A 15,050-nucleotide genomic window follows, 5' to 3' on the forward strand; every position below is an offset into this window, starting at 1 on the left:
TAACCAGGCTAACAAAGCTTCATAATCTGCCTTGGCAAACAGGGGAGGATTGATACAGCACACCGACTTTAACAAAACAAGAGTTGTGTTCTGGAATTCTTTGCCACTCCCACCACTGAGGAGAGGTGGTAAAGTGTGGTTGACTTAAAAGAGTGTGGAGCGTTGAATGTAAAAGCCTAGCAAATTTGTTCCGAATTGCTTTGCTTGATCTTCTGGTTTCCATGAGGGTATGGGTTTTTCTTCAAAAATAAATAAATAAATAAATTATGGGAACAGAGATGGATGTTTAGATAATTGATTTGGTGTGGTGTGGACTTAATCATCCAAAACTGGAATAAACAAAGTGAGAGAGATGCTATCACTAGGTCTTCAAGGTGAATTCTGATGATCGTGTAATTCAGGTTGCTTTATGGGTTTAACCTGTGAGTGCTTTAAGGCATGAGATAATTGCAATTAGCCTAATCATCATAACATACTTGAATTGTGTGCTGAATATGCAGCTGGAGAAAATTAGTTAAGTATACCTTATTTTTTTGAGGTTTCACTTTTCTAATTTAAACAGGTGGCCTTAGGGAAGTTGATAGTTCCCAGATGAATCTTGGCCTTGGGTTAATATTATATGTGAATCTGATCATGTAAGCCACAGTTTACAATTGCTGTCATCCTGGCAAGTTGTGATTTATTCAGTAAACTATAGTTAATAAGCTATGCCTTAATGCAGTGTTTTTCAACCACTGTGCCGCGGCACACTAGTGTGCCGTGACATAGTGTAAGGTGTGCCGTGGGAGAATTACTTTATATATAGTCAATATAGGCACAGTTAAATTTTTTTAACATTTTCTAATGGTGGTGTGCCTCGTGATTTTTTTCATGAAAAAAGTGTGCCTTTGCACAAAAAAGGTTGAAAAACACTGCCTTAATGTACTGTTCAAATCAGGTCAGTATTTCTCAGTCTCCTTTCTCTTGCACTAAGTCCAGTGGAAGTTGTTATAAAGAATGCAGAGATGCCTTAAATGCTTTTAAAGTTGCCTAAAATGGTAATGTTATCCCTCACTATGATGGGGCTCGGGATCTTTTAATGGAGTCAGGCTCTTAGCACAATAAAATGCAAGTATTTTGATTCCTGGTATATTAGTCCACTTATCTGGTGGAGTAAGAACTGGCAGAGAGAGAGATAATTAGAGATTGTAATGTGGCTGTTGCAGGGAATAGGATGGGCTAGTCGTGGGGCCCCTATTCCTTCATCTTAGATTCAGATTGACAGAGTTGGAAGGGGCCTTATAGGTCATCTAGTCCAACCCCCCCTCCCCCTGCTGCCGCCGCCCAGGGCCACCCAGGTTGAGTTTAACCAAAGAAATGTAGATGATACACTGAACCCTTCAGCCTAAAGTTCCTGTTTTTTTAATGTCAGGTCAATTGCTCATAAAACATCCAGAATTCAATGCCGGATGAAAGCATTGATTTGCCAAGTATTAAAAAAGACCTGGCAAGGGAAATAGAAAATAAGCTCTAACAAAAGTTAGAAAACATAAATGTGTTTGTTTTATTTAAAATATTTATATGGCTGCCCATCTTTCAGACAACTCTGGGTGGCTCCCAATCAAATCATTTTAGCAACTGTAAAATACATTCAAAACATAAAACTTTTAGAAAAGTAAAAACAGATATCTGGTGCCAGTCCAGGCAAACACATCATTGTCTATCTCCCAACACTTAAGGGGAAAGCCAGGTCTTTAAGACTGAATGGAAAGCTGGAAGAGTGGGGGGGCAGACAAGCTTCAGGGGGCAAGATGTTCCTTAGGCAGTTGTTGCCACAGAAAAGGCACACTTCCTAGCTTCCATTAGAGGACAATATTTTGAGAACAAGGACTGTATCCCTCCTATCTGACCTGGTTGCATGGGTAAATGTTTTTAGGGAAAGGTGATCCCATAAATAGCCTGGCCCTGTGCCATGTTGTTTCTGTTGTTAGTTGCGAAGCCGTGTCCGACCCATCGCGCCCCCATGGACAACGTTCCTCCAGGCCTTCCTGTCCTCTACCATCCTCTGGAGTCCATTTAAGCTCACGCTTACTGCTTCGGTGACTCCATCCATCCACCTCATTCTCTGTTGTCCCCTTCTTCTTTTGCCCTCAGTCTTTCCCAGCATTATGCTAGTCTCCAATTAGTTTTTCCTTCTCATTAGGTAGCCAAAGCATTTGAGTTTCATCTTCAGGACCTGCCTTTTAAAGGGCAGTCAGGTGAGTAAAACAGTTGAGGCGTGGCAATCCGCTCTGGCGTGCCTCTCAGCTGGGCTTTAAACAAAGGGAATATAGGACTGATTAGTGGAGGGGCGGGTGGGCGGAGCAAACTGATTGCCGGAACTACCGGTTCACCGTAACCGGTTCGAACCGGCTAAATCCCACTCCTGGCTCTTTACATGGATTAGCCTGCTGACTAGTGCAAGATACAGAGATCATATGATGTCTTTACTGAAAGATCAGCACTATTGAAGGTGTTGGAGTTGAGCTATAAAGTCCTAACTGGCTTAGTGACTGATTGTCTTCTAGATCACTTCTCATCTTATGAGCTGTCTGGTTACTGACACCAGCAGAAGAACGCTCCAAGTGCCAGAAGCTCATCTATGGGAGACACAAGAAAGGGCCTTCGTCTTATGGCTCTCAGGCTATTGAGCAGGCTTCCTAAAGGACTTAATTTGGCTTCTCCTGTCTCATCAGTTAGGAAGGTAGTGGAAATACATCTCTTTCTCAAAGCTTTTAGTTGTCAGCTACCTTATTCATTGGTTTTAATTGTATTGCTTTACTTCTGTTTTGTACATGGTGTTTTTTGCTGTTTGTAAGTTGCACGGGAATAAAAAGAAAAATGGGGTATGAATTGAGTAATACATATAAATAAATTGTCCAGTTTGTTGCCAGAATTGGAACTTGGTTGCCTCTCTGATCTATGTCTGCGAAATTACTTTTACCTGTACATAGGTGTGACTGCCCTCTCCTGGATGGGATTGGGTAAATTAAAGAATTGGTTGCCTTTTATCTGAACAGATGGCATCACCTGGCAGACCATGCCTGGTCTTGAAAGATAAGGAGGGCTGGGCCTATTTAGCATTTGGAAGATTCTGGGGAATATCTGGCTAAGGACTAGGCTAGGAAGTTGAAACATATCCCAGGGGGAAAAAAAAACCCCATTAGAACTGTTGCCAAGAAAACTGTGTGGTTGTGACCATATATTCACTAGGAGCCAAGCTCAGCTTGAACTTTGCTTTACTTCTATTTTTCTTCATAAGCTCATACATGGCATACTGATTAAGATAGAAAATAATCACTTTTGTAAAGCAAGGATAAAAGCATGGTGGAGCCATAGAGAAGACTGTAAATTCAGGCTGGAATTGATTTAAATGGAAATAAATTAAAAACCCACTCAGGGGGAAAATACTCTTTAATTAATTAGGCCACTCAATTCCACAATGACTCCGGGCAATATATAGTAAAAGCGATCGTGCCACGCAGTTTAAAAGAAAAACACTACCCAATGCTATATTAAAAAACATCAATTAAAAAAAAAACGGGATCCACAACCCACTCTAACCAAAAGCCAAAGGAAGCAGAGAGTTTTCAGAGCTCTTTTGTAGAGTGCCATCATAAGGCCAATTGCATGGGGGAAGGACAGGGTCTTCCGGTATTTAAATCGCTAATCAAGAAAATTATTTGTGGTGGTGGTGTTTAGTCACTAAATCATGTCCGACTCTTCACAACCCCATGGACCACAGCATGCCAGGCCCCCCCTGTTCTTGTTCTGACCAAGACTTCCCAAGAGCATGAAGCAAACTCTTGGTCCCGACAAAAACCCCTTTAATTAATTTACTGTGAATTCTGCTCATTCACATCCAGCAAAGGGAGGATTTACAGTCACAGACCTTATCCAGCTTGGAGAGCTGCCAGGCCACTATCTGCAAAACTTGGCAAGAAGTATTGGAGAGTCTTGAACCAATTAAGCAAACTAATTGTCTCCTGCATACTCCACTCCCCTTTCCCTCCTCTTTTATTTCCTCTGGGAGGGGCCATTCATCGTCCACCTGTGACCTTACTCCCAAGTCGACCCCTGTTCTTTAGCTGTTCCATTCGTCTGGCAACTCTGTGCATGCGCACAATGGGAACAGGCTCCAGCTATTTGTTTACCTCACTGATGTCTGACTCTGATTGGAAGGCAGCTGATAACTGGCATACGGCGCTGGCCTCCTCTCTGCCTCCAACACAGAGCCCTTATCAGAGCCTTCCTCAGACTCCAGGACTGGCCCATGTTCCTCCCCAGCCTCCTCACTGTCTGAATCTGCTGCCAACTCCGCTGGCCGCTAGTGGGCTATAACATCTCAACTGTCTCGTGAATTTTACCCAATTCGTGTTCATTTCGTCAATGACACTATCTAACCATCTCATCCTCTGCTGTTCTTTTCTTTTTGCCTTCCATCTTTCCCAACATCAGAGTCTTTTCCAAGGAGTCCTCTCTTCTCATTTCATAGCCAAAGCATTTTAGCTTCACCTTCAGCCTCTGTCCTTCCAAAGAACAGTCAAGGTCAATTTCCTTTAGTAAGATTGTGTGTAATCAACATTTTTTTTTGGTAAAAATGCATTGTACCTCTTTTCTGTGCAAAAAAAAGATAGAATGGAAAATTGTCTATTTAAAGGCCACATACCAAGAATGAATCTGGGCTGATAGAATATGAGACAGGAGTGTGGATATTGTATGAAAAGAAAAGGCTGAAATAGCTTCCCTTAATATAGCTATTTGCACTTTGTCTCCCGTAATCTTTAGTCATCAGAAAGTGCACCCAGTGCCTTGTGATGCTCCAGCTGATCTGTGGAGGTTGCACAGACGCCGTACACTGCACACATGTGTGCAAGTGCCCCAATTGGCTTTAAAGCAGGTAAGGAACACAGGATCCGGTATGGTGGTCGCTGCTCCCAGCGGCCACTGGTATGCCCATACCGGGGCATACTAACCCGAACCCACCACTAGGCTGGGGAGGAAAAAACTATTTTTTTCTTGTTTTCATCTTCAAAATTATGGTGCGTCTTATAGTCCAGTGCGTCTTATAGTCTGAAAAATACTTTCGGTGTTCAGCTAAGTGATGGCCTAACGGGAAAAAACTGTCCCTGTGTCTAGTTGTTTTGGCCCTCAATGCTGTAGTGTCTTCCCAAGGGGTGGAATTGAAACAGCTTATGTCCAGGATGTGCGAGTCTTCAGATATCTTCTCAGGCCTCCTTCTGATCTGCGCAAATATACAGGTCTTCAATGGAAGGCAGGCTGGTTGCAATTATTTTGTCTTCGGATTGCTCTCCTAAGCTGCTTCTGTGAAAGTCATGGCTCCATCACTTCAATGCTTGCCATATTGAAAACAGTGAAATCCTACAAATAGAAGTACAGCAGGTTAGCATGGAGCGTACCATGTGGGAGGCATCTCCCTAGGATGCTGGCATAGTTTTGGGAAGGAAATGTGCAGGGTGGACAGGAACATTTTCCTGGTTGCAGATCTTGGGACATGCTGAAGAGCTGCTGACTGGTGGCGGGGTTTTTACCACCGTTTCTGTGGGCGTGGCTTGCTGGACGTTGCAAGGGAAGGATACTGTGTAAAATATCCATTTCCTCCCCACTCAATGGGAAGGATACGGCCAAAATCACCATTTCCTCCCCACTCCATGGAAAGGTTACTGCAAAATCCCCTTTCCCTCCCGATCAACTGGGACTCGGGAGGCAGAGAATAGATGAGGGTGGGGCCAGTCAGAGGTGGTATTTACCGGTTCTCGAAATTACTCAAAATTTCTGCTACCGGTTCTCCAGAATTGGTGAAAACCTGCTGAATACCACCTCTGCTGCTGACCATAACTCTTGTCGGAAGCAACCGACTGCCTTAACCACAACAAAGCATCCATCGTATGATCCTCCTCTCCACCTTTCATTGAGATCATGGGATCTACTTTGTAAGTAGCATTCAAGTCAGTAACGTTACTCATACTTAAAATTGGCGGTCTTATTCTCCAGAGGGAGGGACTAGAACTCAGTAATGAACAGGCATAAATTTTGAACTGGGGGCGTTTCTTAGTTCACTGGTCCAGACCCATTTCAGCAGTGAAGTTTTTAACGGCCTTCCAAGCCTATTTCTTAGTGCACTTAGAAGAAAATATTTTTTTCTGCATTTATTTTTAGCTCCCTGACTGATTCCCATGTGCTCTTATAAGGCAACATCTAGCAGCAAGAGACGTCCTAACCCTTAGTAGCTTTTCCCCCCATTTTTCTTGGAGGGTCAGCATAGTTTTTGTGTGCATAGTGTGGTTATGATTACTCAGAATGTGACTCATGCAAGCAGGTCAAAATGAGCCTCCAGGCGCAAAGTCCACAACAGAGTTGGCAAAGATCACCTGTTTTCTTCTGTTGCATAAAAATTGGAAGGAAACTCAACACACAGTTCAGAAGCTTTTGATGTCCTTCCTACATAAATGGAAAGATGGCTAGGTGGCCACACCTATATGTTCAGCCTGTTTTAACTAGATATTCATTATAGGAACTTTGCACATTTTTCCATCCATGATTGGAAAGCTGCCATATGCCATTGTTGCCGTTTCAATATACTGTACATTGAAAGAAGTAATAACTGTGCTTTCATATAAGAATAAACTGAATTCTGGCTTGCCCAATTGCAGTATAAACATTCAGGATTCTGATTCATACCATTGCTCAGCCCTTGCTTTCTTCCCTTTTTCCAAATCATCCATACTGCTTTGGTTGATGGTGCCCAAATAAGCTACTATAAACAATAGTTGGTTGGCTTAGAAATTCTTACCATACTATATGTCCTAAGTTCTTTACCTAATCTTCTGGAAATTGGGGCAAGAAGAAGGGAAACAAGCTGTGTCCTTACTATATGTTTTTCCTTCCTGAACTTAGTGAACAGTGCCAGTAAGTGGTTGAAGAATGACACAACCTTTCAACCCATTTTTGAAGTGTACTTTGTTTTTTTAAGCAACTTTGGTTAAACAATTCATACTTGAAGTTTTGATAGAGGAAAAACTTCTGCGTCTAGGATCTAACAACTGTTTTCCCATAATTTCCAACAGCTGGGAATTTGGAGACTTGAATGCCAATATTTCCAGAGGGTACCAAATTAGAGAAGGTTGGCATTTAATAATGAAATATGTTCCACAGAGAACACTGAATTTAAGCCAGCCCTATGTCTTGTTGAAGCAACATTTTGGAGTGTCTTAAGCAGTGGTAGTCAACCTGGTCCCTACCACCCACTAGTGGGCGTTCCAGCTTTCATGGTGGGTGATAGGGGTTTGCTGTAACTCTGCTTTATAAATTTTATAAAGTAAAGTTACTCCCCTACTTTATAAATCACCATTACTGTGGAACTGGTGGGCGGTTAGAAAATTTTACTACTAACAGAGATGCAAAAGTGGGCGGTAGGTATAAAAAGGTTGACTACCCCTGGTCCTAAGGATGAACATTGAATATGTTAGGTGTTGTGTAATCCTGCCATAGGAAGCATTTGTTATTTATTAATTTGATATGCAGGGCTTTTTCAGTTGGGATGCCAATGTTTTGACATTCTTTCCTGAAGCAACTTATTACTGATTGCTTTTAATTTGCTTTTTATGAGGTTGGATTATTTATTTGGTTATATTTTTCTTTCACTTTCTTCTAAGACAGCTATCATACATAGTTGTTCTATTTTATCCCGATAGCATAGCAGTCCTCCATGAAAAAGTGACAGATCCCAAATCATGTTCTGGGGTTGACTTGAGCAAAATCTTCTAACCTCTCTAATGTATTGGGTGTTTTTGTTGCTTTAAAATCACATTTCTGTTTTATTTGTTATAGTTAACAACTCTTGATCTTACGATAAGTGGTTCCATAGTGTAAATTTAAATAAAATGTAAGACCGAACCTTTTATCTAACTCATCTGTTGGCTTGTCTTTTCCAGTATCAAAAATGATATAGAACTGTGTGGCATTTTTACATTTATTTTAGTTTATAGATCAAATTTCTACACCAGCCATCTTACCTAAAGTGACATTGGGAGGGGTACAGACAACATAATAAAATAATATAAAAACATGTTTAAAGCACAGTTAAAATGTAATGGAAAACAAAGTTAAACCTTGCAAGTTAAAGGTAAACGTTAGCATTAAACTTGTTGAGGTTGCTGTACTGTGGTTGTGCTGTACTGTATTGTTAGTAGGATTCATGATGATAATATTTGATAAACATTGGCCATTTTAATTAATTTTACCTGAACAGTTGGGTTAGCTTGCTTGTAATTTCTATCAGATTGGTAGCTCAGGGTTAAATTGTGGAGATCTTGGTTAACTTGATTGTTTTCTTGCAGATGTTTCATTACCCACCTAGATAACATCTTCAATGTTAGAAGGGAATGGGGTTTGCTCTCAGTTTATATGCAGTGGGTTGCCCTGTCAGTGTTGCTAGGAGTGGGTTTTTTTTTTTTAATAGTTCTTTGATAAGACTGTTGTTTACTATTTAATGTACTGCATCTGGGTATTGATTGCTGGTGAGAAGGATACCAGACATTTTTTTGTTTCCTTTTTATAATAGATAAATATACCAACAAATCAGAGGAATATCCGTGAGATTACCACTCTCAGAATTCAAAGTCAGACTATAGTGCAGTGTCTAGAAATTATAGTACTCCCATGCGTTTAACCAAAAATATGGATCTAGTATGGATTCATCATCAACACCCAGATAATGGGTGTTAATTCTAGTTTAAATTAGAATTAAACTAGAATTTAATTCTAGTTTAGAATTAATACCAGGATTAATACCAGACCAACAAGTAATCAATAGACAATACCTCAATCAACAAACTGACAAATCGGGTAATAGTAAAAGACACTAATCAAGAAACTACCAAGAAGAAAACAACATTTCAACATGACAGGGCAAGCTACTGTATATAAACAGGGAGAAACCCCATTCTCTGCTAGCACTGAGTGTGTTACCTAGTTGGGTGATGAAACATCTGCAAGAAAACAACCAAGCTTGGAGAGCATCAAGGTCTCCATATAATTTTCTTCTTGCCATTATTCCCTCTTGTGTTTGATATAGAACTCAACTAAGATGTACATCTTTCTGTACATCCTTGTAGGCAACATAACATCTGGGCAGGCCTGAACCGTGATTTACATAGCTCAGCTTTCAAAGCGTGGATGTCCTCATCATTTTGAGCCTCTTGAATTGGCTCTGTGTTTGTTTATATAAAATGTTAAAACAAATACATTACTTCTGCCAGACTGCAACATTCTGCCTGATAATTATGGATAGGTTTACAATACATTCCTTTTTTCTTTCCCCCCCTCTAGTGATTATAGGCAGCACGTCTGCCATACTGATATTTATAATTCCCAAGGCTATCATAGAGAACTGGAAAGAATTAGGCTGTTTTTCTTGGTCTGCCTGGTGGCCTTGACCTTTGCAACTTGAAATCTTTTGATGTCAGCACGCCAAAGGATTAAAAAGGTGTTTCACCAGCTATCTGAAACAAAAGGAAAGGAGCACTTTGGATGCTTTTTATCTTGTTGTGGAGTGGATGGAAAGTGACGATTCTTTGAACCCTGCTACTCTACTACGAATGATCTCACTAGAATGCTATGGGCCTCTGAGCCAACCTCTTAGAAACTGTCCAGCAGGCTTCTAAGACTATCTATTGATCCTTTTGCTTTTTAACCTGGTTGGCTGCATTATACAGCAGTGATTCTCAATATGCTGCCTGCGGATTAGATTCATGTAGAGAAAAGTTAATATTCCGCATTTCCCTTAAGTTTGTCAAGCAATGCTGCAAAACACAGTTGTTTTTCCTGGGAAGAACACCCAACACCTGGTTGGCAGTAATATTTTAGGGACTTTTTGCTGTCTGTCCTCATGTATTACATAGTCTTTTGTTGCCTTCTTTTGTTTTGGAACCTGAGACACGCAGTCAAGGACAAGTACTTACCAGCAGCTGTACAGAGGAAAAGGGTTCTTCCTGCATCTTTCCTCCTGGATTAAAAATCCATCTGTTCCCTTCCTTTCCTTTCTTCCTCCTCTCCAATGCATAGACCAAGGAATAGGCTCTGAGTCAGTGCTAGGACAAAGTATACAAGGTGTTGCAAGCTCATAGTAACATCCAGCTCAGACATGCATAATTGGGCATTGGAAACTGGGCAGATGTGTCTCCCTCCCATCTCACTTCCTGCCCTTGGGATTCAAAGGGGAGGAAAGAGGGTGCCCCCTCTTGGGAGGAGGATGGAAATTCTTAACAGATTAACAGCGTTGGAAGGGACCTTATAGGTCATCTAGTCCAACCCCCACCTCAAGCAGGAGACTCTACACCATTTCTGACAAATGGCCGTCCAATCTCTTCTTGAAAGTCTCAAGTGATGAAGCCCCCACAACTTCCGAAGGCAACTTGGTTGATTGTTCTCACTGTCAGAAAGTTCCTCCTTATTTCTAGGTTGAATCTCTCCTTGGTCAGTTTCCATCCATTATTTCTTATCCAGCCTTCAGATGCTTTGGAAAATAGCTTAACCTTTCCTCCTCTCTGTGGCAGCCCCTCAAATATTGGAAAACCGCTATCATGTCTTCTTTTCTTCACTAGACTAGCCATGCCCAGTTCCTGTAACTGTTCTTCATACGTTTTAGTTTCCAGTCCTCTAACTACCCTGGTTGCTCTTCTCTGCACTTTTTCTAGAGTCTCAAATTATGGTAGATAGGTTGTATATTACAGTTAGTTTTCCCACTAACCGAATTTCTAATCTTTTTCTGGACGTTTGCACCATGCAAAGCTTTTGAGTACTACACCATCAAAAAAGGGGGCATATTTCCCCTGTGTAGTCATGTCTGACTTTAGGGAGCCGTGCTCATCTCTGTGTTTAGCCAAGGGAGCCAGTGTTGTCCGTAAAGATAATCAGATTTCTTTTGGCAGAGTTTTTTTTTTTCTAGAGTAGATTAGAATTCATTTCCACAGATGTCTGAAGGGTTAGTCTCAGTTGATTGATGGGTCACAAACGTAACGAATGGGCTGAATACACTGGGGGAGATTTTATTGAAGACTCGGCTTTCTGAGATGATAGAATTCCAGGCCTTTCTCTTTTAACCTCCTTTGAAATTGTTCCCCTCAAACATATGTTGTTTCCCAACTCTAGGGGGCGGTGCTCATCTCTGTTTGAAAGCTGAAGAGCCAGCGCTGTCTGAAGACGTCTCCGTGGTCATGTGGCCAGCATGACTAAATGCCGAAGGCGCACGGAACGCTGTTAACCTTCCCACCAAAGTGCTCCCTGTTTTTACTTGCTTTCAAACTGCTAGGTTGGTGGAAGCCGGGACAAGTAACGGGAGCTCATTCCACTATGCAGTGCTAGGGATTCGAACCACGAACTGCTGACCTTTCTGATCGACAAGTTCTGTGTCTTAGCCACTGAGCCACCGCGTCCCCTGAAATTGTTTTACATGCACATTATTATAGCATGCAGGTTAGGCTAAGTGTCTTTTCCCCTTCTCCCAGAACAAGATGTAGCAGGGGATATAGATGTGCTAAATTTAGCTTCAACTTTGGTCTGTAGATTTCTCTTGGTACTTAATTGCTGAGTGTTCTTTGTTTTATGGTCCTTATTAATACATAAAGTGTTTTATCTGTAGTGGAAGGGCGTAAGTGTAACTTGACACACTAAAGAGGTTTGGAAGTACATGCCAGATAGGGTTGCTGGGAAGACACAATCTTTAATATGGATCAGAAGATGTAGAATACTTACCCAGAGTTGTTCATTATTGTTGTTGTTGCCCAGAATCTTTTGAAACAGGGCAAACTCATTTAAACAATAATAATTATTGGTTTGTTTGTGTGTGTGTGTGTGTGTACATTATACATATGTATGTATGTATGTATGTATGTATGTATGTATGTATGTATGTTATATTTATGCTGATAAATAAATAAAGGGAGACTAGTATAGATCTATTTCAAGCTATTTAGCTCTCATCAGCTAGCCATACCCTTGCTGGGAATCGAACCTGTGCTCTATTGCCTCTTAGGCAGATGTGTTAACCATTGAGCTACAGGGCTCGACTCCTTATCAGCCAGGCCAGGGTGAAAGGTATATATTCACAACCCCTGGTATGGCCAAATATGTAAATGTAACAAAAAGGCAACAGTAAAAAATATTGGGTTTCTGTCTGGATGGTCTCTTGTGAGGAGCCGAAGGACAGAGAATGGAAGTGTGACCTTCCTCCCATATTTGGGCATACCAGGGGTTGTGACTTTAAATACACAAACACACACACACACACACCACAGAATTCAAAGGATTTTTTAAAATCTTAGATTAGAAGCAATTGCTAGAAGAGAAGAAACAGAAAGCTCACATGTTAGTGAGTTTATAGTGATAACAATTTGTGCCTTACAGGGCAATTGAAAAACAAGCTTTATACAGCATGGCAATGCAATTGAGCAGTTTTATTCACAGCATTAACACAGCTGCATCTTTACACAGCTTGTACAGCTGCCTCAAAAGTTGTCTCTGGTTGCTTTTTCTTATATATGCATGGACATGCACAACTATCCTGTTTCCCCCCAAATAAGACCTCCCCGGATAATAAGCTCAAAAATATTGTAACACAGCAGCAGCCATGAGGTGACCATGCTCGCCGCCTTCTGAACCTCAACAATAATAATGGTTCCTCAAAAATAAAGCCAAGTGCTTATTCCGGGGGTCAAAAGAAAATAAGACCCTGTCTTATTTTCGGGAAAACACAGCACTTTACTTGCCTGGGAGCCCCAGTGGAGGAGTTATTTGCACCTGGGACACAGATGTGGAGATAACCAGGTAAAAGCTGCTAAACCATCATGAAAAAGTAAAGATAAAGGTTCCCCTCACACATGTGCTAGTCATTCCTGACTCTAGGGGGCGGTACTCATCTCCGTTTCAAAGCTGAAGAGCCAGCGCTGTCCGACGACTTCTCCGTGGTCATGTGGCCGGCATGAGTAAATGCCGAAGGCGCATGCTATTACCTTCCCACCAAAGGTGGTTCCTATTTTTCTACTTGCATTTTTACATGCTTTTGAATTGCTAGGTTGGCAGAAGCTGAGACAAGTAACAGAAGCTCACTCCGTTAGACGGCGCTAGGGATTCAAACCGCTGAACTGCCAACCTTCTTAGCCACTGAGCCACCACGTCCTTAAACCATCAAGGAAGCTTTAAAAGGACGCGGGCGCTTTAATACTTCAAAAAGAGGTGCCTTTTGAAAGAGCCCTTTTGAATGCTTTGCAAAACTTTTAGGCTTTTATTTTTGTATATATTAGGTTTTACTGAGTAACTTTGGAGGGGGAAAAATGCCCGTTGCCAGCGGCGCTCTGATAAAGGAACATAGTGCTGCCTTTGTTTAAACACTGAACCAGAATTTTTAAGGCCTAGTCAACCCTATCAACCATAGTAATTTTGGCTTACAAATAGTGTAATGTTAAAACCTAGAGCAAGGGTGGGCAACTGTTTGGTAGCTACAGGCCACATATTTCAGAGAAGTCTGAGACCTACAGTGGGTGGGATTTTTATGCAGCTGGCTAGCTTAAATGATTTTTGTTTTTATCTTCCAGAGATTGGGGGGGAGTAGTTAGAGCTTTCTAAAGTTTGTCCGAAACTATTTTAAGACCTATATTATGGTTTTCACATGTTTCATGACTCAGAATGCTAGAAAACCACAGATTTGCAGTGCTTGTCAGGGATGGCACTATACTCCTCAAATTAGGACATCCATGGGCCAGATGCGTCACGCATTGGCCACCCCCACCCCCTATTTTAGAGCAAAGAGGAAAAATATGGTATGTAATATGACGATGATGGGACAACACGAATTTGACACTCCTGAGCTAGAGTCATCCAGAAAGTTATGATGGTACCCAAGCAGTTGAAGCCTCACTCTTTTTTGTATGTGAATATATGACACGCACACCAAAGGGGTCAGATTTGGCGCTGTTGCAGGCATCTTGACTTTTTTGACCCCTTCCCACATCCCAGGCTCAAGCAGTCCTCTTGTTACAGATTTCCCACCTTTGCTGCAAAAGCCAGTTTGTGCTTCATACTAAAGGAAACAGTGGTGGGTTCTGGATCTTGTCGCAACCGGTACACTGCGACGGGGCCGGGCATCCACCACGTGCACACGCGCTATGCGCGCATGTGCACCCATCGCCTGCGACACTCCAACTGCTTGGTGGTGCGTCGCACAGGCACCGTACGCTCTGTGCACATGCGCAAATGGCCCGGTTGGGTCAAATACGGGTAAGGAACGCAGGCGGGAGGGTGGGCCCTCCGAAGCACTGTATCGGAACAGTGCCTACTGCTCTCAGCAGGCACCGGTACACCCGAACCAGGGCGTACCGGCCGGAACCCACCACTGAAAGGAAACCCAAGGTGCATTATGGTGTGTATAAAGCATCAAGGCTTACTTCTACTTCATAAGGTCCCTTCGTTTTGTGTGTGTGCGTATGCATGCCTGCGTATGTGTATCTGCCTCAATACCTTGATGCCTTTAAAGAGGAAAAGGTAGTGCTTGAGGAATTTATTCAACACAGCTGCCCTTTTATGTCTGGGCAATGGACAATAGCTAATCTGTCATGTAATTAGTCTAGGATTTGTTTCAGGAAGTGGGTGGGATATATTCAGCATGGGTAACTCATTTTCAAAGCATATTAAGTGGGTAGAATTGGATTGCTGGCTCTGTAATGTATATAATCTTTGGTTTTTCATCTGGCACATATTGCAAGTCAAAAGGGAATTTGGTCCAGAACAAATAACAACCCCCATCATTTGTGGAAGTTTCTCTGCCTGGGAGGCCCAATACATCCTCTGCTATTTTAATATATTCCTTAAATATGGTATTAAAAAAACCAGATGCCTCGTGATGTTAGCGGCTATATGTAGGTATATATTCTAACAGTTCTGTAGCTATGGTTAAGCATTATGCCTGAGGATATACTGACTCCAAAGATCGGTCGTAACCCATATAAAACCATAAT

The 15,050-nt window shown here is 41.8% G+C and overlaps 1 protein-coding gene across 5 annotated transcripts in view; it reads left to right on the plus strand.

Moving 5' to 3' along the window:
- Positions 1–15,050, plus strand: part of MICAL3 (microtubule associated monooxygenase, calponin and LIM domain containing 3) — a 218,929-nt gene that overhangs the window by 67,800 nt on the left and 136,079 nt on the right. The gene's annotated exons all lie outside the window — the stretch shown is intronic.

This window comes from Thamnophis elegans, chromosome 7 (assembly GCF_009769535.1).
Source record: "Thamnophis elegans isolate rThaEle1 chromosome 7, rThaEle1.pri, whole genome shotgun sequence".
In the NCBI taxonomy this organism is placed as follows: domain Eukaryota; kingdom Metazoa; phylum Chordata; class Lepidosauria; order Squamata; family Colubridae; genus Thamnophis; species Thamnophis elegans.